The sequence below is a fragment of the Sus scrofa genome, chromosome 4 (assembly GCF_054392235.1).
Source record: "Sus scrofa isolate SSC_HxYL_T2T_F1_AM1 chromosome 4, Sscrofa_HxYL_maternal_Yorkshire_Landrace_v2.0, whole genome shotgun sequence".
Lineage (NCBI taxonomy): Eukaryota > Metazoa > Chordata > Mammalia > Artiodactyla > Suidae > Sus > Sus scrofa.
In genome coordinates, this window is record NC_139386.1 from 93022972 (window position 1) to 93045664 (window position 22693).

The window sequence follows — 22693 nt, forward strand, 5'->3', positions numbered from 1 at the left end:
TAATAAATCAATAAATCCTCAGGATATGTTAATCAATGGACAGGTACAATTTGATGGTTTAATGAAATAATATTGCTTCTTGAAATTACTGAGATTGAGACAGTAACTATAACTAAGAAAATAAATTAGCCATTAATTGGACAGTGTAGCTAAAAATTTCAAAATTTCAGAGTAAATTCATTTAGTTTAGAAATGAAATAAAATAATTAAAGACACTAAATAAAATAAATAACTATATCCTAGCATTAATTCATCAAAAGGAACACCAATCTACCTCTTATATAAACGTATGGTTAGAACAGCACTACTGTGAAATAATACTAAAAGTCTCACATTTATTTTCTAGGCATAACTTTTAAAATAAACCTTTCTGAATAAATTTAAACGATTTCTGAGGTAGGAATGGAAGAACTAAAATAAATGAATAACACTTCTTTCTGATTACAATAATTCCTATAAGCTTTGCTAAGGGAATTATCACAGTTTCCATTTTTCAAATGTCATTTCTAACTTTCAAATATTTAAATTTTCTTATGGGCCTAAAGTTCAGTAGTTTTGCACAAAACTTATACAGAATGAGCATGTCTCAGGTAATATATAAATTTACATGCAAAACAAAAATCAACACCTACTATAAGATTAAGGAGATATTCTTTTAATAAACTACAATTATTTGCTTTGTTTAATCAAGCTGACTTCAGTTGTGATTACTCTTAATCTTCTTTCTAAAAGTATAGACATAAATTAGATTCTTAAGTAACATTTAATACTTCTTACCATACTAACTGTTTGGTCTTTATGACTTCTTATAATTCAATGCAATAATGTGGAATTTAAATGCAAAGATTATATTCAATTTATTGGCTTCTTATTGAAGATATGAACCCTCAGCTCAATAAACTAATAAAAATAGCTTTCTAAGAGGTCTTTTTCATTAATTCTTCAAAGACAGAGCAACCATATTAGTCTTCCAAATTTCTTCAGTTCTGGATGGGTGCCTAGTAGAAGTATTAGAGTAAGCTATGAAACATATAGGTAATGGGCTCCATTTGTGCTTGTCTCACAGCATAAAATGTAGCAAAGAGGCATAGAAAAATGTTAACCAATATTAAAGAAGCAGAGGAGTAAGATAGTGATGTGTTTAGTTTACTATACCTTTAAAACTGTTTAAAATTTTATGAAATAATTTTAACCAGAATGTTTTAAGTCTCTATTACCAAGTAAAAGTTAAAATCTAAGAGAACTCCTTCTTATTTAACAAACTATGTAACTTTTAGGTATTTAAGAAATTATTTAACTTTTTAAATACAGAAATCTAGAAGGGTAAAGCATTTTGTTTGTGACCATAGAGAATCGGTTTTGAAAAACAAGATTCTTCACTCTTTGATATACTAGATTTATTTCTCCATAACTCATGGTTAGAAAAGTAATAAGAGAACTACTGATGCTATTAATGGGGTGAGAGAGTTGTTTTCAAATGGGCTTATACAGCATGGGGATTTAGTACAGATGTTTGGAATAACTTGCAGCTGTTACAGGGTGAATAGGCTTAATGAAATCACCAGGAATATTGAAGGAGACTTGCCAGAAGTACCTTCAAACATTTATATTATTGTGGTAAGAAAAAATGTTTAATTAGAGGCCTAAAATTGGTCTTTGTTTAATTCTGAATCAAAGTTTTAGACGTCACTTATCATTGTTACATATTCCTGGGTATACATTCACAAACATATTCAATGGTAACACAGTGCCTCAATTACCATATATCTTATGAAAAAAAATTTTCTTTAGTTTGATCTACTTTTGGTTTAGTTCAATTTAACTCAAAATACTTTATAAACTTACCAAATGCAAAATACCATGAAGGATAAAAAAGTGAATAAAAAATCCCTCACTATTCTCAGACTTATCTAGACAGGTATATGCCACACACAGTATTACAGGAATTCAAAGGAATTTTGGGGATTCAACTGAGTGTTTAAGTTTTATTTCACGAGAAAGAGCCTGACTTTGCCTGAAGATATTTGTAGGCACCAGAGGTACCTTATTCTTTCATCCAGATAACTGTTAGCAAAGTATCTCAGTATTCAAAATAAGATGTTAACCTTACCTCTATTTAGTTTCTAAAGCATAAAGAGCCACCCTGAAGTAGCAATACAGAATACTAATACTCTAGGTTCTCACCATAAGTCTGGATAAGAGATATGATAGTTAGAAGGTATGATGTAGAGGCATGCTAGCCATCTACTCCTTTAGGCATTCCAAGTTCCAAGATAAAGTTAAATTCTGAGAAGGCTTGATTCACTTTTACCAAATTGTAAATTATGAAAAGATGAAAGTCAATTTCTACAGTTCATGTCACCATAGAAGGTTTTGGTTCAGCTTTAAGACTCATCCCAGGAGAAGATTACCTTAGAAATCTTAGCTCTAGAGCATGCTGTCTAATGCATATATAGTGCAAACCATATACACAAGCCACATGTAAACTTTCTAGTACACAATAAAAAAGTAAAAAGGAATGGGTGAAATTAATTTTAATAATCTATTCTATTTAATCCAATATATCCAAAATATTATCATTCAACATGTATGAAATCAATGTAAAATTATTGAGATATTTTATTTTTTTTCTTCAAACTCTAGTGTGCTATTTACATTTACAGCACATTTCCATTAGGATCAGCTACATTTGAAGACTAGTGGCTACTGAAGTGAACACAGTGACACTCTAGAGGATAAAATTCTGGGAAATGGCCCTTAGAGCATTCCTCTCCAACAAAAAACTACAGCTCCTCTGCTTTCCCCCTTTATTCTGTAGGTTATTAGACAACTTCACTCAGCAGTTCTTTGGTGATGAAGAATGAGGGGTGGGGGACTTGGTCAGAAGGGTATTTTAAACTCATATATTCAAAACTGAAATAAACAAAATCTTATACTATACTTCTCCTGGTCTATCTACAAATGCTCTAATAGCATCACCCTCCAACACAAACAGCATGGCTGATAGTGTAGAGTGATGCCTCCTAAGAGGAAGTGGAACTGGAGGTATTGAAACTCCTGGGTTTTGTTTAGTAAGGATCATTTTTATGACCAAAATAAAGTTACAGTTAACCTAAATTTAGAGGCTGTTTTAAATTAAAAATTTTAGATTTAATTTTAGATTTCCTTACATAATCTAAAATTAAAATCTAAAGTAAAAATATTACAGCCCATTCTGGTTTAGAACCATTTCAATTTTTCTTAAATTTGCAGAATAAAATAATATATCACTTCATAGGGATATGTTAATTTGTGGAATTCTACTGATTTGCATGGTTCTAAAAGTCTCTTTTAAGATGGTTTTATTTACTGATAGTAAGGAGGTTGCTCAGTGCAGTGAAAAAAGTAGTAGCCTGAAGTAAAAGATGATTTGGCCTCTAGACTTGTGTCACACATGTTACGTGATGCTCTATAATTCTCTGGATCTAAATTTCTTCATCTGTAAAATTAAGATGAATTAATTTACAAAACTACATCTCTCAATCTCAAAAATATTAACTGGAAATTTATATATTTATTTAAGAATTTCAAAATGCTATATTATTTGAAGCAAATTTTATTTCCAATGTAATGTTGTTGTAAAACTTTGTAAGAGTGCGATTAAATAACAAAGTCAAAATAAATGGCCAAATTGTAAACAGAACTTAATTCTCTTTGCAGGTTTAATTCCTGTTCCATGTGAAAAGCTCCTGCTAGCTTTTCGCCAATGAGTAAAATAACACTTGATACTCTCTATAGAAGAGAATTCATTAAATTCAGTTTAGTATTGAAACACTTTAAATTTCAATGACTGGGATCACTAAGCCACACTTACAAAATTCTGCTAATTGACCTTTAGGAACTCACCACAATAAGTTCACGATAAAGAAAGCAAATAAAAATACATACAGTAAAGTCTTATTACAATAAAGATATCACAACAAAGCAGGCAAAGAAAAAATATACAAAAGTATATATACAAAGGTATAATATGAAACACCTATTATTGTTGATGAAAAGATAAGTCATGAAACTTGTGTATTTATATTCTGCTTCCCATGGATAATTTCAGTTCAAGGAGGGCACATACTTATGTGTTAGCAGTACAGTGTTGTAATGCAGAGGAACAAGGGTGGTCCAGCACCTGTTTCTGTAACTGACTGAGTCCTTTGTTTTTTGTTTTTTCAAAAAGATCAGTAATTTTTAAAAAATGCCTTGATGTCAGTGCACAATAGCGTCTTTCAGAAATGTTTAAATGTTGACAGAGGGAGTAGGATTCCCTCCTACACATACCAAATCATGTAAGCAGGAATAACTCATCTAATCAGTATGAGACAGTGTAACTGCTTTCTTATATATATTTATAGAGGCATTAAAATGTTTTTTGGGGGGAAGGAGATAAGCACTAACTAATAAAATGTTCACAGATATACTACTAATGCCATTATGGAATCTTAACTCAAAAGCAGAGTAGAATCCTAGTCTAAATATCTAGACATTCTCACAGTCATCTAGGCACACGTCCTCCTGGCTACGTGATCTCTATTTTCCAAACAATAGTCAAAATCCCTGCCTCAGATGACTATCATGCTCACAGGTAACAGAGCCTTAAGAACCCTTGGAAGACAAAATGAAAAGTTATTTATCTATTGCTATCAGAATTTGGGGCTATCAGCCAAATGAAAAAAGTAAGAGTGGATTCAAAATAAAAGCTTATCTTCCACAGAAATATGTATAATCTTTGTTGCAATAACATAAAAAATGTATGTATCCTTTAAAATACTTTAAATGAAACCCACATAAATGTTTTAATAATTTTGTTAAACTAGAGGGTTATGGGTGATTTCTCCCTGTTTGTTTTTCAAATTTCTGAGCGTTGAGACACTCCTTTTGAAATTGAAAAAACATTTTCAATTGATTGCATAGTTCTCTATTAATGGCTGAGGCCATTTAGTAAGAATTCTGTAAAAATATGAAAACCTCATAAAGACTATAAAAAAGTTGCCTCTAAAACCAAAGAATTTATAAATAATTCAGTAATTAAAAAAAAACCTCTTAGCAACAAAGTTTAAGAACTTTAAAATCAAGCCTTTTCTATATCATTTATATGGCTTAAGAAAGGTATTTCACTCAGTTCTAAAAGCCAGATTTGCCAATTTCAGAACTTCAAAACAAATCTAAGTTAGGAGCTTTCATGAATCAAAAAAAGAATTTAAAACTAAAACTATTTAATTCCAAAATGAGTTTTTCAAACCATTTCCTAAGAACAAAACATCAATATGCACATTTTCAATTGAGCTGTTTTAAAAAGGAATTTAAAGGGGGTTTTAAGTACTAATAATAGGCAAATGATGTTTATTGGATACCATGTTTTGACACCAGATCCTAAAATGGGTTTATTACATAAAAGCTTTTGCAACCATTTGTAAGAAAGGGGGAAATCATAAAGGCGTAATTTTTGCAGAAGTAGGAACTTTATAAAGGCATTCTAGCTCCAATTTTGAAACAACGTTAGGGAGAAAAATGCAAATACCCGAAATGTTTAACTGCATAGAATGTGTATATTTTCTTGGTTAAAGGCATGCCTAGAACCTATTATTAAAACTTATCTGTAATTAGAGACAGTTTATTTTTCGCATAGGGTTTGACAAGGAATAAGAAAAAGACGATGGTTATGTTATATATGGAATAGATATTTTAAGCTTTAGATGATTAACTATGGTTGAAAAACAAGCAACAATGGGACTTCCCTTACATTGTCCATTACACACTTGCATGCAATTAAATGCCTGTCAAATGATATGAACTGATATAGGATTCCTGTACATTTCTGAACCAGATATAATACCTTACCAGGGAAATAAAGAGAACTCTTGAGGAAGAATGTTAAATGCAAACAGAAGTCTTATTAGGCAGTATCTTTTGTTGTTTTATAAGGAGCAATTTGAGATTCAGGCTTTTCAGAGGCTCGAGAAAAGAATAAATTTGTTTTACCTTGGCGTCATTTTTTAGAAGTTGATTTTGAAAATAAAACTTCCACTAAAACAGTTCACAAATTTTTCTAATCTATATAGTTAGAATATTCATATTCATTTTAGTAAGGACAGGCGCAAGCATAAAGTTATATAGATGTAACTATAAATTTTTTAAAAGGTGATTGAAATAGAATTTTATGTCTCTAATTCACTTCACTCATGGAGAAATAATTGCTTTACTCCTTCAAGTGAAACAGATAAGGAAAATGAAAAAGAAATGCAAAAAGCCATTAGGCACTTCCTGGATAGATACTGACAACACCTCAGGAAAATGTAGTGGGCATCACTACCCATCTTAGAAAAACAGAAAAACACCCACTAGCAATGTAGTGTACTTCAAACTAAGAAATAGTTCTTTCTTTAAAAAAGATGCAAAAGAAAACATTTCTGCTTTATATCTTAAGCAATTCTTGCTATTAAACAGGAAATGGGAGTTCCCGTCGTGGCACAGTGGTTAACGAATCCGACTAGGAACCATGAGGTTGCGGATTCGGTCCCTGCCCTTGCTCAGTGGGTTAACAATCTGGCGTTGCCGTGAGCTGTGGTGTAGGTTGCAGACGCGGCTCGGATCCCAAGTTGCTGTGGCTCTGGCATAGGCTGGCAGCTACAGCTCCAATTCAACCCCTAGCCTGGGAACCTCCATGTGCCGCAGGAGCGGCCCAAGAAATGGCAAAAAAAAGGAAATGTTTTCATAGCAGCTTTTAGAGTCAAGTCTGTACAATAAGGATACAAGCTGGTTTTCACCTCTGGCAACCAAAACACATTGTTGAAGAGGAACTTCTAAATAAAACATCTCATTCAAGAGTGAGTTCATAAAAAGTATCCAAATTGGGAGAGAAGAGGTAATACTGTCATTATATGCATATGACATGATACTACATATAGAAAACCCTAAGGACTCCACACAAAAACTACTCAATGAATCAGCAAAGTAGCAGGACTGATGGACGAATTCAGCAAAGTAGCAGGACACAAGATTAACATTCAGAAATCAGTTGCATTTCTGTATACTAAAAATGGAATATTAGAAAAGGAATACAGGAGTTCCCGTCGTGGCGCAGTGGTTAACGAATCCGACCAGAAATCATGAGGTTGTGGGTTCGGTCCCTGCCCTTGCTCAGTGGGTTAAAGGATCCGGCGTTGCCATGAGCTGTGGTGTAGGTTGCAGGCGCGGCTCGGATCCCGCGTTGCTGTGGCTCTGGCATAGGCCGGTGGCTACAGCTCCGATTAGACGCCTAGCCTGGGAACCTCCATATGCCGCGGGAGCAGCCCAAGAAATGGCAAAAAGACAAAAAAAGAAAAGAAAAGAAAAGGAATACAAAACACCTTTTAAAATCACACCCCAAAAAATTAAATACCTAGAAATAAACCTGACCAAGAAGGTGAAAGACTTTTATGCTGAGAACTATAAAACATTAATCAAGGAAATTAAAGAGGATTCAAAGAAATGGAAAGATATTCCATGTTTCTGGGTTGAAAGAATTAATGTTGTAAAAATGGCCATATACCCAAAGCAACCTACAGATTCAATGCAATCCCTATCAAATTGCCCATGTCATTTTTCATAGAACTACAACAATCCAAAAATTTATATGGAACCATAAAAAAAACAGAATTGCCAAAGGCAATACTGAGGAACAAAAACCAAGCAAGAGGCATAACTGCAAAAGTCTCTCAGACTTCAGGCAATATTACAAAGCCACAGTAATCAAGATAGTGTGATAATGGTACCAAAACAGACATACAGAACAATGGAATAGAATAGAGAGCCCAGAAATAAACCCAGACACCTGCGGTCAATTAACCTTCGACAAAGGAGGCAAGAATATAAAATGGGAAAAAGACAGTCTTTTCAACAAGTGGTGCTGGGAAAACTGGACAGCCGTATATATATCAATGAAACTGGAACGCACCCCCACACCATGCCCCAAAATAAACTCAAAATGGCTTAAAGACTTAAATGTAAGACAAGATACCATCAAACTCCTGGAAGAAAACATAGGCAAAACATTCTCTGACATCAACTGTACGAATGTTTTCTTGGGCCAGTCTCACAAGGCAACAGAAAAACAAACAAAAATAAACCAATGGGACCTAATCAAACTGACAAGCTTTTGCACAGCAAAAGAAACCATTAAAAACAACAACAACAACAACAACAACAAAAAACAGGAGTTCCCGTCCTGATGCTGTGGAAATGAATCCAAATAGGAACCATGAGGTTGCGGGTTTGGTTCAATCCCTGGCCTCGCTCAGTGAGTTAAGGATCTGGCATTGCCGTTAGCTGTGGTGTAGGTCACAGATGCGGCTTGGATCTGGCGTTGCCATGGCTCTGGTGTAGGCCCGAAGCTGTAGCTCCAACTAGACCCCTAGCCTGGGAACCTCCATGTGCCACGGGTGTGGCCCTAAAAAGACCAAAAGACAAAAAAAAAAAAAAAGACAACCTACGGAATGGGAGAAAATAGTTTCAAATGATGCAACTGACAAGGGCTTAATCTCTAAAACATGCAAACAACTTATACAACACAACAGCAAAAAAAAAAAACAAAAAACAAAAAACAAACCAACAACCTCAGTTGAAAAATGGGCAAAAGATCTGAACACACATTTCTCCAAAGAAGACATACAGATGGCCAACAAACACACGAAAAAATGCTCAACATCACTGATTATTAGAGAAATGCCAATCAAAACTACTATTAGGTGCCACCTCACACTTATCAGAATGGCCATCATTAATAAGTCCACAGATAACAAATGCTGCAGAAGATGTGGAGAAAAGGGAACCCTTCTACACTGCTGGTGGGAATGTAAATTGGTGGGAATGTAAATTGGTACAACCACTATGGAAAACAGTACGGAGGTACCTCAGAAAACTAAACATAGAACTACCATATGACCCAGCAATCCCACTCTTAGGCATATATCTGGACAAAGCTTTCCTTGAAAAAGTTTCAAATATCAAAGATATTCACATGCACCTGTATGTTCACTGCAGCACTATTCACAATAGCTAAGACATGGAAACAACCTAAATGTCCATCAGCAGATGAATATATTAAGATGTGATATACATACAGCAGAGACTACTACTCAGCCATAAAAAAGAACAAAATAATGCCATTTGCAGCAACATAGAGAGAACTAGAGACTCTCATACTAAGTGAAATAAGTCAGAAAGAGAAAGACAAATACCATATGATTTCACTTATATCTGGAATCTAATATATAACACAAATGAACCTTTCCACAGAAAAGAAACTCATGGACTTGGAGAACAGACTTGTGGTTGCCAGGGGGGAGGGGGAGGGAGTGGGATGGACAAGGAATCTGGGGCTAACAGATGCAACCGCATTTGGAATGGATAAGCAATATAATCCTGCTGTATAGCACTAGGAACTATATCTAGTCACTTGTGATGGAGTGTGATGGGTGATAATGTGAGAAAAAGAATGTATATGTGTATGTGTGACTGGGTCACTTTGCTGTACAGTAGATAATTGACAGAACACTGTAAGCCAACTATAATGGAAGAAATAAAAATCATAAAAAAGTGATTTTATTCATTAAATGGGAAAAGAGGGGAGCAAGGAGGGAGGATTAGGATCGATTAAAAAAAAAAAACAGATAATCATGTTTTGACCCTATTTACAGCAAGATCTGAAGGCAGTTTCATTTGCAGCAACAAATATATTCTTATAAAGATACTGCAAAATAGGAAAAAAGACAGAATCACAAATAAGTTTTTTTTTGTCTTTTCTAGGGCTGCTCCCGCAGCGCCATGACAGGAAATCCACAAATAAGTTTTAATATAGGTTTAGACTCTGTCTTATCTGGTTACCTAGTTTCAGAGGGTCTTATGTGGAAAATAAATTTCAATGGGAAATACATTCTCATTTCTCACAAAACATAAATTTAATCCTTCACAATTTCCCTACCAAAAATTCATTTGAGAAATAATTTATTGCATGAAAGTACTACTATAAAATACATTAAAAGATTAAGGTCAGAATTTATGTACATATACAGTCTCAAAAGTATCATGAGGATTCAGGGCACAGTTTGTTGAATGGGAAAAAGAGATGACTCTGTTAATTGCATAGAGGAATAGTCTCATTTTTATACAGAAAAAACTATCAGGAGTTCCCGTCGTGGCACAGCAGAAACGAATCCGACTAGGAACCATGAAGTTGTAGGTTCAATCCCTGGCCTTGCTGTGAGCTGTGGTGAAGGTTGAAGATGCAGCTCAGATCTGGTGTTGCTGTGGCTGTGGTGTAGGCCAGCAGCTGCAGTTCCAATTAGACCCCTGGAGTGGGACCCTCCATATGCCACAGGCGTGGGTGGAGTCCTAAAAAGACCAAAAAAAAAAAAAAGAAGAAGAAAAAAATATCAAAAATAACTCCCACTTATACTTTTTGCAAGTATGTATTCTACAACTTCCACAGGTGCTGTTTTTGGGTGACGAAGATGCTCAAATAATACTAATAGAATGTTAAGTAAATGTTAATACTAATATAAATACTTATAGTAATTAATGTTTTCAATAAATATACTTCAGCTGGCTTAAGTATCTACATTATCAGAAAAGATAAAATTCTGAACAAAAACCATTATGGAAAAAGGATTCATCATGTGACATCACAAGAAATTCTCTCTGATGCAGAAGGTGACTCAAGGTACAATGCTTTATCTTACCTGCATATGAAACCTGGAAATGTTGTGCTTAAAATATACCAACAGTATACAGATCACTGCTGAGAAGACAACAATGATTTCCTTTCAAGCAGGCAGGAGGAAAAAACCCAGTCACCTTTTAGAGTCTTTAGATTCAAAAAATGACCCACATAGTGTGAGAGGAAAACTTATGAGAGCCTATAATACATACCTTGAGGCAAAAGGTTAAGGGAGAAAAAAATCAGTTGAGAAAAGAAAATGTGATATAAAGCTTGAAGGACTTAAGAGATAAATGGATACATAGAATATATTCTAAATTGTGTATAAAAAGAAAGTAGAAGATGCTGAGATGGTAGAATGTTGTTCAAGAAAGCCGTTTTCACAGATTTATAAGGGAGATACAAATGTCCATTTCTTTAGAACAATTAAGATCTATTACTCTTTACATGCTCATTTTTCTTATGCTCATTTTTCTTATACATCAGAGTTGAAAAATATCAAGGGTATGAGTCTAGCTAAGGAAGAGGGAAACTATACATCTGAAAATTAAAGTTCAGATCAGCACACTTAAGCCACCAAAAAAAAAAAAAAAAGTTAAAACCAGGTTTTATTTTGATCTGCTAAATTAGAAGCTTACAACCTTAAGTGTTATAACCTTAACACTTCCCTTTAAACTCCTTTTCTTGCAAAAAGACAAATGATGGTGTAAAAGGAGCATTGCGGAGGTTTGAACAAAGTAACGTAGAGCAGAGCCTTAGGAAAAGCTTCATTTAATTTTCTTTTAAACATTAGGGGTTTTTAGTAGCCTTTGAAATCATTCAGTGCCACCAATTCCATAAATTGGCCAACATTCATCTACAAAGCTGCTTTTTCAAATGGCAGTCCTTTCTCCTTGGCCAACCTTACCACCTTCTACCAGGTGGTTTGTTCCCATTCTCTCCCAGAAAGAAAAATCAAATAAAAATTACACCATAAGAGTATTCAGTATGAGGATGAGCTGTATGAAACCCACACTAAAGAGGAACGCACACCTGTAGTTATTAATAACCAGCCTTCTAGCTGCCTGAACAGCTGGGCCAACTCCTGAAGAAAAGTGGGGTGAAGAAAGGTCCTCAGTATAGGTTGTCAGTGTTGGTGCTCCGAGGGGTCTTGATCTTCTCGATGTTTTTGAGAATTACATCATGCAAGGTGGCATACTGGTTCCGTACATGCAGTAGGATCTGGCGCACACTCAGGTACTCGTTCTCATCGACCTCAGCTACAGTGCGACGATAATCTTCCACCTGGGGGTATTTCACTATCTTGGATACCAACTTGGCCCGGGTGTTGTAGTAGGTGGAGAAGCGGCGTAGATACGAGGCTGCTGTGCTCTCCACTGTCCACAGCTGGTCCACGGTGTCTTCTTGGATAGACACTCCGAAGTTGTTGCCGTCCTCCACCTTTGGAATGAGCAGCTGCACCCACATCCGTACAGTGTTGCATTTCTCTCTCAGCAGCTCGATCTCAGGTTTTACCCGCTCAATCAGCTCCACCAGATGCTGGTTGCTTCGCAGGAGCTGGCCCTCGCCACCTGGCAGTGCTGGTACTCTGATGGAGGGCTGCGTCTGCAGAGGCTGTGGACTCCGGTTGGGCCCATCCCCCACAGTGTCTGGGGAGACGGTGGTTTCTGGTGCTGGCACCGAACGGATCCTGGACAGGTCTTGCAGGCGGAGCTCCTGAACCTGACTATCCAGCTCCGACAGCTTCTGAGGGAAGAAGGTGGACACCAGATCCTCGGCCTCCTGAGCGATGCGGGCCCGAAATGAATCTACTTTCCCCTGCACGTCCTGCTCTAGCTTCAGCGAGGAAGCCATGACTTCCAGGGGCGTCAGGTACTGGGGCAGACACAGCCAGAGTTTCTCCTTCCTCGGCAGGCTGGCTTTGAGCTTCCGCCGCCACCGCCAACTCCCAACAGACCAGGTCCTCAGGGTGAAATGACGTCTGGGGGTCCGGGCGACCCACGCGCAGCAGAAGCAGGAGCAGCTAGCTGACCACGCCCTCCCGACCACACCCTGGCAGGCAGCCCGCCTTCCTGAGACCAGCACAGGCTCCAGATGCCAGGCCGCTAGAGCACAGACCACGTGTCAGGGGGTCCCCAGCCTGGTCCAGATATACAAGCAGTCCTACCCCTACCTACCAGCCAGGAGAGTGGGAAGCCAGTTAAGCTGTGAACACCAGGCAATGACAAATCTGTGTACTTTACATCTGAATTCAAGAAAATCTACAATCTCTGCATCCAGAATACAATCTCTTTTGAAAGGCACTTCAGGAAATGGGCCCTCCAGAGGAAGGCTCACATCTGGAAAGCTTTGGTCACACATTTATAGGCAACCTGGACCTATCCATGCTTTTCCCTTAGAAAGCCAGGGGTTAATTCACTTCACTACTGTATTTTAATCAAGTTAGTAAACTTCTGAGATCGTCTATGGCTTATTTCATACAACGTTTAATTTAAATTACACGCTAAGTTATATGACTCATCTTAAAACTCATCTTTTTGAAAATAATTAACAATTGAATCTGGACCTTGGATTAACGTAACAAAGTCAAATTTCCTGAATTTGATAAATGTACGGTTACAGAGGTTAATATTCTTATTTTTAGGAAGTACACACTACAGTATTATAGGACAAAGTGACATGATATATTTAACCTATTCTCAGATGGTTCAGAAAAACTGTACGTGTGTATAGAGAATGCGAATGCTAAAGCATGTGGAGAAATATTTCCATTTGCAGCAATATGGATAGACCTGGAGATGAAACGTTCTTGACTTAGTAAGATTTTTAGCTAGCTATAGCTTCACAAAATCTAGAACTAAAAGGAAAGCCTCAATAAGACAAACATGTTGTTACAGGTTGAGTGCTCCAGCAAGCAAAGCAGTTGCTTATAGAAACTTTATTAAGGGTATGTTTTTGAGGGGTTTTGTTTGTATGTTTCGGCAATGCTCACGGCATGTGGAAGTTCCTGGGCCAGGGACTGAATCCATGCCACAGCAGTGACCCAAGCCTCTGCTGAGACAATGGGAACTCCAGAGGTATGTTCTTAAGATAAGAACCTGTAGAAAGGTAGAGACAAATAGGAAGAAGCTGGACTTTGATAAAATCTCAAGGCCTCAACTGACCCCATGGAGAATTGAGAAATGCCCTTCAGAGTTGTCCTGAGGTGGAGTCAAGGCAGTTCCTGAAGAGGGCTCTTTGGCAGCAGGACTCCTTGCAGGTGAGAAATAAAAACTTTAGTTCTGAGGAGGGATCTGGGGAACGCAGCACAGCTTCGACTACACATGTAAGATATTAAGATACCTATACTAATAAACTAGCAATGAAGTTGTATTCAAATCAACTACATTCGGTCCCAGTCAGGAAAACTTTAAAGATGGTTTCTGTGTTCAGATCAATTCAAGTCTCACAAAAATGTGACAAAGAAGGATGTGATGACAGGAATTATATGTTCAAAGGTGCGAGTGGAGGGGTGGTAAGGGTATATATGTATGTGAGGAAGGTACTGGGGAACTACTGGTAAGTTGGATCTTAAGATAGAAGGAAAGTAGCAGGAAATGATAAGCAAGGACAAGCACATGGAGGCAGGGCCTTGGTGCCATGCTTGAGGAACTTGAATTTAATAAAAGCCAGTGAAGGACGTTCAGGAAGCAAAAAAACAGACACAGATTGTGGAGGTGGATTTGAAGAAGAGAGACTGTGCCATAATCCAAATGAGAAAGTATGCCTCGTTTAAAGTGGCGATGGGGTTGAAGAGAAGCATCAAGAATATCTTAGGAAGTAAAATTAATAGTAAGTGGTGATAATTTTAGATGTAGAGAGATGAGAAAAAGAAAAATTTAATACTAATTTAATGTCATTGTTCTTGGCTTAAAGAATTTCAATTTATATTCTTCTAAGAGGTGAATTAGAAATATATACATTTTTACATACACACATTTACATCCAAATTATAGGAATTTAGATAGTAGTATCAAACAGAAAAGAAAAAGCAAGTCCTGAAACATGACCACAATTTCCCATATCTTGATTTTCTTCATAACTTTGGCTGTAAAAAATTATGATGGAGCCAGTACGGAAATTCCCTTTTACATTAAAAACATCCTCAATATATAGTTTAACAAATGGTTACTGTTTTCAAAGAGAAAACATTTCTAGTTGCTCTTTTAAAGAAGTAGAAAAGTTTCGTTCTACTTACATTATGACAGTGATTAATGTAGCCGTTTATATGAAATTATATCTTTAGTTGTCTAATGATAAAATATAAAATCCTTTGGGGCATTCAGCTTCTCTTTTTTATGGTGTGATGTAAAAATTTTATTTATTTGTAATGTTTCCTGTCCTTATTAATGAGAGTAGTTGGTAGGAAGGTAATAGCTCCTGTTTTTTCTTCCCCCATCAACCATCAGCAATCACGGTTGGTTTTTAAAAATTATTCAATGCACTTGCATGCCTTGATTTGACCCATGAAATGAACACTGAGTGCTAGCAGATGGAGGAGAGCCATGAACAGCTGTGTAGAGTATTGTCTTGTTTAGATCAGTTTCTCCTTTCTCCACAGACCAGCAGGGTTCATCATGAACCGATGCCAATAACAGAAAGCTCACTTTTCTTTTAGGAATACCACTCAGATTTATGGATTGACTTATCCTTTAAATACTTTACAACTCTGAAACTGTGCCCCGCAGTCCTATGTATTAAGTTTCATTTATAGAACTATTCTAAGCGACTGCTATTATGTCAATTATTGGAGATACCTGTAACCTTGAGATATAGATTGGAATTTAATCCTTCAAAATAAATTTTTTCCCCCACTGATTTCTCTGTCTATAAAAGTTGGAAGAAATATAATCAATGGGGCCAGATCTAGATAATCTTAAGACTCCAGTAAATGGTAACATTTATTCCCTTATATTTATAAAATTCATCATCTCTGGGTTGCAATGGATCTTATGTTATCCAGACCAAATGATTTCATTTACCTCCTATGAATACCCATAAGTGAGCAGTTTCTTTGGCTGACAAATTAATCACATCTTCTTCATTCCTCCTCCTTCTAGACTGCTGCCAAGTAAGGGTACCGAACTAAACAATGTAGAGGCACTCATAAAGTACCCTTTTGTCAGTTCTAATTGCCACTTCAACATCTCCAGAGTCAGTCTCCACATCTAACATGTGCATGCCTTTAAAAAGGAGTGGCAACAAAGCATTGTGGGTAGTTATGAAGTTAATCATGTTCAAATCCTAGCTTTGCTACTTAGTACCCATGTGACCTGGCTAAATTATCTAACTTTTCTGTGCTTCATTTTTTTTCATCTATAAAATGAGCATTATAATATTTAGCTATAAAAGCTGTTTTCAGGATTAAGTTAGTTAATACATGCGAAGAGTTTAATATAGGGACTCCAACATGGTAACTGCTCAATAAATGTTAGGTATTATTGAGGGAGAGGCTCTATATCAACATTCTAAAATCTCCCTTTTACTGTTTGAAATAGAGCAGATCTGTATCTGGACAAACCAACCAAGATAAAATTTTCTTGTTCACTATCTTATTATTTAATAGTGATGACTAATTGTACTACAATTACAATTTACAATTGTAAATACAGTTGAATATAAAAGTATTTAAAAACACTGACTTGAAAAAAATAAAATAAAAACACTGGTAGTTCCCATAGTGGCTCAGCAGAAATGAATATGACTAGCACCCATGAGGACACAAGTTCAATCCCTGGCCTTGCTCAGTGGGTTAAAGGATCCGGTGTTGCCATGAGCTGTGGTGTAGGTTGCAGACCTGACTTGGATCCTGAGTTGCTGTGGCTGTGGCATTGGCCAGTGGCTATGCTCCTGATCCGACCCCTAGCCTGGGAACCTCCATATGCTGTGGGTACAGCCCAAAAAAGACAAAAAATAAAAACACTGGCTTTAATTTCTGAGATCCTAAATATTTAGAGGACATATTGCAGAGCGCATAGATGAAGAAAGCACAAAGTTTTTACTGGCTACCTTGGCTGAAAAGTGCTAGAAATCTGAAGAGAACTCCTTCAGGCAATAGTCATGTCTTCATCAAGTTCATATTATTTTATCTTACAAATTACATAATTGGGATAGTTTGGAAACAATGATGTCTACTCTTACAGGTCCTTAAGATCATTGATTTTAACAAAAATCCACTGATCTCTGGGTCCTAGATTCTTGACTTTTTAAGATGCTTTTGGCCAATGACTCTCCACCCAAGTCACTGACAGCTTCCTTGTTTACAAAATCCTTGTATGAATAATGTACTAGATGAACAATGAATCTTCTAGTTCAGTATTTCTCAAGTCAGAGTCTATTGGTTCCTGTAATTATTTGTGTGTCTTCATTTTGATGAAAAATTAATTGATATAAACAAATTCTGGGTCACAACTGCCATGCAATCTGGGGGCCAACAATTACATTTTTATGATTATGATAGCATCAAGTAAATCTGCCTTGGGGACTGATGCGAAAGGAGCCTATGGGGATGATTTTCCTTTTTTCCCTTCTCCCAAACAGTTAATTAGATAGAACTAAGGTTTACTTAGAAGTTAAAAGAGAGAAAACTAGAAGGACAATTAATCACAGAGTACTCAATAATATGGAAATGTTTAATTAAAAATTGGAAGGACTTGCACCATGAGAATCAGTTTCACCTTCACTTGTCAGTAGACTTTCATAAAAGCATGATCTACTACATAAATTCATGTCAATTTGAATTTTATCTTTATAATTTCTATTTAATTTACATTTTATTATATAATATTTACATTTATATTATATAATTATAGTATTTTGGTTTTGTAGTTGTAAACTAAAAATAGATGTTTGGAATTTTATGTTTATATGTACTTAATAAACATAAATCAATGCAGGTGGAGAATTTCTTCCTTTAAAAGACATTATAGCTTCTTATATTTTAAATATATTTTATTTCCTCTAAAAACAGAAACAAACACACAGATTTCAAATTCAAACTTACAGTTACCAAAGGGGAAACCATGGGGGCGGGGAATAAAGTAGGGGATGTGATTAACATATACACACTACTATATATATAAAACAGATATCTAACAAGGACCTACTGTATAGCACAGGGAGGTCTACTCAATGCTCTGCAGTAACCTATATGGGAAAAAAGAATGGAGATATATATATATATATATAAAACTATATTAAAAATGGATATATATATACACACACACACATATATATATATTCACTTTGCTGTACACCTGAAACTAATACAGCATGGTCAGTCAACTATACCCCAATAAAATTAAAAAAAAAAAAAAAAAAAAAAGCTACACAGAATCTTCGTTAAAAAAAAAAAAAGACATTACTTCCTTTAAAAGTAAAAACCCTCTTCTAATGCCATGTGCAAACAATTCCGAAGTTATCTCCCTGAAATGCATGTCTGATCATATTTCTATCTTCTAAAGTGTAAGGACCAAGATTCTTAAGCATAGCCATCAGATCCCTTTAGGATCCAGATCCTGCCAGCTTTTATTTCCCAGAACCTACTCTATATTCCAACAACAGTTCTCTCACACATCCTGGGCTTTTACTATTCACCCTTTTCTCTGTGTAAAATGCCACAATGCATCATCCTACTACTCTCTACCCTACTCATTTATCCTGCTATAATCAACTCATGAACTGTGTTCTGAAAAAACCCTTTCCTGATACCACCTTCTCCCTTCCTAGATGAAGTCAGTGCTCCTGGCACAAGTTAAATAGTATAATATCCATCTCATAAAGCTGTTGAAAGGATTAAATGAAATGACTTATAAAGAACATTTAGGACAGTAAATTCTTCATAAATAGTAGTAGTTTTATTTATAATCTCAAAGTATTCTGCATGTATCTCTTTTATAGTTCCTATCACAGTGCTGTAATTTTGAATTTACAAGTCACTTTTCCCCACTATAATAAATTCCTGGAGGACAAGGATTTTAGATTTTCATTTTTATATGCTCTATGGTAGCAGAGTGCCTGGTAACAGTAAATGTTCTGTAAATATTTACTGAATAAGTAAATAAATTAAGGAAGGAAATAGGATAAAATTTATTAGACAGGACCTGACTTGCAGAAGAGATGGGACTCTCAAGCAACTGATCTTTCTCTTTTCCCCCTGAAAAATTGCTGAACTACGCTATGGTACATCATGAAAAAATCAATCCAACAGCAATCTTCTGTGCTGAACTCATCAGGGATTTACAGAAAAAGTCAGAAATATATTTCTCTTTTTCTCCCATCAACAGCATGCAGATTTCACTCTGGTAATATGCCAGAATTCTACCAGTCACAGTATTGCTTAATTCTTAAAAAAAGCCCTCACTTAAATAACTTTGGGTTGGTCTGTAGAACAGTAGTTACCCATTACTACATGTTTGTGCAAAATGAACATACTGGGAAGTACTAGAGAGGTACACATGCAAGGAATAAGGGTGGTGCTAGCTCTGACTCATGCTCCTACTGTTTATTTATAGCTTCTTATTAGTATGAGATTTGTTTTATTTGGCAAAAATACAAGATTTCACCGACTGAGAGAAGAAGATGTAAGAAAATGCCTAAGCATAAAACTTCTATAGCTGAATAATAATCTGTAACTCAGGGCTGTATCAACAGGCTCCCCAGGGGCTGGTGCAAGCTGAACCCACTCCAGAATTAAAATTTCATGAGCTGCAGACTTTACTGCTAAAAGTAAAGTAGTGGTTAACTGAAGATTTTATTCCTCCTAGACACTTCCATTTATAAAATGCTAAATTCACTAGCTAGGAATAAATTTTTTGATTAGTAGACAAAATATGCACAACGAGTTTCTAATTTATCTAAATAAATTTTCACCAGCAAAAACGGTCAAAAACAATTTTTTTAAAAAAGGCCACAATAAAAAAAAAAAAAAAAAAATTCAGGAGTTCCCATCGTGGCGCAGTGGTTAACAAACCCGACTAGGAACCAAGAGGTTGCGGGTTCGGTCCCTGCCCTTGCTCAGTGGGTTAACGATCCGGCGTTGCCGTGAGCTGTGGTGTAGGTTGCAGATGCGGCTCGGATCGCCCGCGTTGCTGTGGCTCTGGCATAGGCCGGCTGCTACAGCTCTGATTTGACCCCTAGCCTGGGAACCTCCATATGCCACAGAAGCGGCCCAAAGAAATAGCAAAAAATAAATAAATAAAAAATAAAAAAGCCCAAAGAATGCCCAAAGAAATAGCAAAAAATAAATAAATAAAAAATAAAAAAGCCCAAAGAATTTACATGCTTCAATCTGAAAAAAATGTATTTTCTCTAAGTTAATTTATAATTACTCTTTCCTCTCACTTTGACTTTCCTTCTCAGCTCTTATCACAAACTGGAATTCTATTACGTATTTACTTGTATAGCTGTTGTGCATGTCTCTAGAATATAAAAGCAAACACGATTTATTTTGTCTATCGGATTCTTTGCAGTGAGAACAGCCTGGAACATAATGGCTAATAAATATTTTGTTGCATGAATGGCAGTAAAATTGTTTAAATATCTTGATTAAATAATTCTTTGAGGATAACTGCATTTGGAAAAACTTTTTTAATGATAAAAATAAAGCAATTATTAAAACAGACAGTCACAACTTAGGATGAGTAAAGTTGTTTTTCTTCTTTTTACAGCCACACCTGCAGAATATGGACGTTCCCCAGCTAGGGGTCAAATCAGAGCTGCTGCTGCCGGCCTACAACACAGCCACAGCAATGTGGGATTTCAGCTGAATCTGTAACCTACACCACAGCTTGTGGCAGATCCTTAACTCACTGAGCAAGGCCAGGGATTGAACCCAAATCCTAATGGACACTATGTCAGATTCCTTAACCCACTGAGCCACAATGGGAACTCCAAGTTTTTTGATTAATAAAATCAATTATTTAAAGTCTGAAGGAAAAAACATTTTATGTTATGAAGATATCTCATATTTATGTTTTCTCTTAAAGAACAACAAAAGGAGCACTACTTGTTTAAAAAAATTTGGATTTTGGTATTTATCACTGCCACTCAGCTTCTTAAAACATGAGCTTTTGCTTCAAAATGAAATTAAGATTCACTTTTTGACAGACGGAAAATATGCCTCCTTAGGTTCCTATTTTCAACTCAGGTCAACTACACCAAATTTCAGTAAAATCAAAACAGTACAAATAAAAACAATTGAGTCTGGACTTGTTTTGGTTCTATTAAGTGTTTTGCTTAAGGAGATACTATATTCTCCTTGACCTAAGCTAAACACAAATAAAATAATCCTAGGGGGATAAATTTTCAAAAAACCCAGCAATCATGCATGCACAGAAATTAGGTTGATCACCTCTTTTTGCATGGCAAAGTATTATATATACTTAAATATTTTACTAAAAAACAAGATAAACTTTACAGCTAAAAAGCTGATCCCAAAGCCACAATCTTAAATAAAATTGCTTCACCAGAACAGACTTGAACTGTTTCATAATCTGAGTTCAAATTACTTCATCATTAATTTTTGATCTATTTAATAACCTATGAACTTCCATTACACATAAAAATGTCAGATAACAGACTTCATCTAAAAATGAGCAACAGAATTGGAACTTTGTGCAATAACATCTGTTAATAACACTAAATCTATGCTGATGTAATTGTTTTAAAATGTATATATGATTCTGTGTATGTTAGTAATACTTACAGGAAAACAAGACTGGCTTTATGCTACAAATGAAAATGTTTATTATACCTTTTAGATGACTTATCATATGTATAACATATCAGTCATATATGGAAAGGTCAAATTAAAGACTATAAGATTCTTTTCAGTTATCAGCTGATGGCACTAAAACCATCAAAATGAATGTATTTTAGTCAATTTGAAGAAACCCTGAAACCAGCAGAAAACCCAGTGTCTTCTGTTACTTAGTTCTCTGTATGTATCTAGTTTCTATAGACATCACATGAAGTGAAAACTGAAACAGATTTAATTTAAGAAATCACTCTAAAATCACTTTTTTAAAGGCTAAGGCTACTGTAAGAGGTTATAGATTACTGAGAGAGATTCTTTTTTTTTTGAAGATCTCCTTCTTTCAAATTTATGATTCTCTTTACTCCTAAATGGCACAAAGGTAGGTTTAAATTATCTAAATAAAGCCTTCAAAAATCTAATTAGATAGGGAGCTCCCATTGCGGCTCAGTAGTGACAAACCCGCCTAGTATTCACGAGAATGAGAGCTTGATCCCTGGCCCTGTTCAGTGGGTTAAGAATCTGGCCCAGTGGGTTAAGGACCTGGCATTGCTGCAAGTTATGGTATAAGCTGCAGACACAGCTCAGATCTGGCACTGCAATGGCTGTGGCATAGGCCAGCAGCTATAGATCCAATTTGACCCCTGGCAGGGAACTTTCACACGCCGGCACCCGCACCCTTTAAAAAAAAAAAAAAAAAAAAAAACCTAACTAGGTAATGGATAGTAATGTAAAAGATGCTGCTGTAAAATCTTGCCAATTTCATACTATTTCCAAATGTGCTAATTTCCTGTCTGTTGATAGATGATAATGGCATTAAAATGAATCTTTATAACAAAGCAGGAGGCATAACTCTCCCAGACTTCAGACAATATTACAAAGCTACAGTAATCAAGTACTGGTACAAAAACAGACATACATACAGGCCAATGGAACAGAATACAGAACAGAGAAGTAAACGCAGACAGCTATAGTCAATTATCTTTGACAAAGGAGGCAAGAATATAAAATGGGAAAAAGTCTCTTCAGCAAGTGGCACTGGGAAAACTGGACAGCTGCAAGTAAATTAATGAAACTAGAACACAGACCCCTTCACACTATGCACAAAAATAAACTCAAAATGCCTTGAAGACTTAAACATAGGACAAGACACTGTAACTCCTAGAAGAGAACAT

At 35.9% G+C, this 22693-nt stretch overlaps 1 protein-coding gene and 1 pseudogene across 8 annotated transcripts in view; both read right to left on the minus strand.

The window, feature by feature from the left end:
* ATF6 (activating transcription factor 6) overlaps positions 1-22693 on the minus strand; it is a 212709-nt gene that overhangs the window by 78803 nt on the left and 111213 nt on the right. The gene's annotated exons all lie outside the window — the stretch shown is intronic.
* On the minus strand, positions 11482-16627 carry LOC100154887 (proteasome activator complex subunit 3 pseudogene; annotated as a pseudogene). The gene has a single exon (XR_014843961.1). The product of XR_014843961.1 is annotated as a proteasome activator complex subunit 3 pseudogene (transcript).